At 42.7% G+C, this 2,311-nt stretch overlaps 1 pseudogene across 1 annotated transcript; it reads left to right on the top strand.

Annotated features, from left to right (window-relative positions):
• Positions 1–1,129: 1,129 nt before the first annotated feature.
• LOC308488341 (high mobility group protein B1-like) lies at positions 1,130–1,639 on the top strand (annotated as a pseudogene). The gene has a single exon. The product of its transcript is annotated as a high mobility group protein B1-like (transcript).
• The last annotated feature ends 672 nt before the right edge of the window (positions 1,640–2,311 follow it).

Here is a 2,311-nt window from a genome sequence, read left to right as displayed (position 1 = left end):
GCCCTGGAATGAGGCGGCCTTATTAGCCTCACATTCGCTCCTGGGTAGAGGCTTAATTAGCAGGGGCTCCCTCACCCATCTCCCCTCCCCCAAACATCCTTGAGCTCCAGGGGAACATGGCTGGAGGCATTGGAGTCTTTTGGCTGGTTCCTCTACTCCTCAAGGACATCCTCAAGAGGCAGCCTGTTCCAGCATCAGTTCAGCCATTTGTCCACCTCTCACAAGAGTTCTAACTTGGTCCCTGATAAAGTCTGTTGTGTTTTTAAAAGCCTCCAGAGGCCAAGTCCCTGCATTCTGAGTCAGCTCACCTTTCTGTCAGTTCACCTTCCTCATCTTTGACTTACATCTCTCCTATTTGAGTTTCAGCCCTATTTTTCTAAAGAGCCTTGATGGGCGGGATGGGAGGTGCAAACTACCTTTAGCAACTGCCAAGACTATGAAAGCACAATCTGATTTATCACATCTCTGTCTCCAAATCCATTTCCATCAGGTTGGTTACTTGTTCTAGATATGTGACTTAACCTCTTTGGGCTTCAGTTTCCTTATCTGCATAGTTCACTTAAGATTCACCAAGCACTACGTGCTAATAAGCACAGTGCTAAGCACCAGGGGAGTGAAGCTGAAGAAAACTCAGGCCCTACTTTAGGGGAGTTCCCAGTCTAGTGGGGGAAACAGACTTGTAAACAAATGCAGTAATAAAATGTGTTTCAGGTGATAATCTAAGTCCATATTGAACGTGTTGAGGGTACAAAAGAGCGACTAATTCATCCTGCCTTGTTGAGAAGTGTTCTATGAGGAGATGACAGAAGACATCTGAGTCCATCTTTGAAAGATGAATATTCATGGGATTCTGAGAGATAGAGGATGTGAAAAGGGCATCCCAAAAGAAGGAAAGAGCATGTACAAAGGCACAGAAGTCATGTTTGAGGAGCAGTGGGGCTGCACTGATAGAAAACAAAGCTTTGTGGAAATGTAACTTTGGGAAAGGGCCTTGTAAACCATGTTAATCACTTAATCAAGACAGACATTGCAGTACATTGAGCTCCACAGAGACAGCACCAGAGCAAGTGAGAGCCAGACAGGCGATGGGTGACTCTGAGCCTTGCTGAGGAAAAATAACTAAATACCTATGGGCAAAGGAGACCCTGAGAAGCCGAGAGGCAAGATGTCATCATAAACATTCTTTGTGCAAACGTGCCGGGAAGAGCACAAGAAGAAGCACGTGGATGCTTCAGTCAACTTCTCAGTTTTCTAGGAAGTGTTCAGATTGGTGGACGACCAAGTCTGATAAAGAGAAAGGAAAATTTGAAGACATATCAAAGGCGAATGAGGCCCGTTTGAAAGAACACGAAAACCTATATCCCTCCTAAAGGGGAAACAAAAGAAGTTCAAGGATCCCAATGTCCCTCGGCCTTCTTGTTTTGTTCTGAATATTACCCAGAAATCAAAGGAGAGTATGCCGGCCTATCCATTGGTGATGTTGCAAAGAAACTGGGAGAGATGTGGAATAACACTCCTGCAGACGACAAGCAGCCTTATGAAAAGAAGGCTGCTGAGCTGAAGGAAAAAATATGAAAAGGATAGTGCTGCAGACCAAGCTAAAGAAAAGCCTGATGCAAAAAAAAAAAAACGGGGGTGAGGGTGATGTCGTCAAGGCTGAAAAAAAAGCAAGAAAAAGAGAGAAAGGAGGAAGATGAAGAGGGTGAGGAAGAGGAAGGTGATGAATAAGTTGGTTCTAGCACAGTTTTTGTTTTTCTTCTCTATAAAACATTTTACACACCTACTCCTTTACACACCTTGTAAAGAAAGAAATTGAAATGTAAGACTGTGTAAGAATTGTTTTTAAACTGTACAGTTTCTTTTTTGGTATTGTTAACACACTACCAAATGTGTCTTTAGCTAGCTAGCCCTGTCCTGGTGACATTTCCAATAGCTACTAATCTTGCCTGGTCCCGTGTGGGAGTTGTAAATTGGCATGGGTATTTAAAGCAGGTTCTTGTTGGTGCACAGCCCAAATCATTAATATATGGGATGGTCGTTTTTTCACCTTCAGTTGTCTCTGATGCAGCTTATACAACATAATTATTGTTCTGTTAACTGAATACCACTCTGTACTTGAAAATCAAAAGGTTGCAGCTGTTTTGTTGACATTCTGAATGCTTCTAAGTAAATACAATTTTAAAAAATTAGTGCTGTTGTCCTTTTCGTAGGTCTGAAGGATTTTTGTTTCTTCAGGGGAAGCTAGGCTTTTGCTTTTGCCCATTTTGGATACATGGACTGTTGCAGTGTTTCTTTTCATATAGTTGGCTGA

This window comes from Rhinolophus hipposideros, assembly GCF_964194185.1.
Source record: "Rhinolophus hipposideros genome assembly, chromosome: 20".
Classification (NCBI taxonomy): Eukaryota; Metazoa; Chordata; class Mammalia; order Chiroptera; family Rhinolophidae; genus Rhinolophus; species Rhinolophus hipposideros.
The sequence above is the reverse complement of the archived record's forward strand: the minus strand, read 5'-3'. Positions and strand labels throughout refer to the sequence as shown.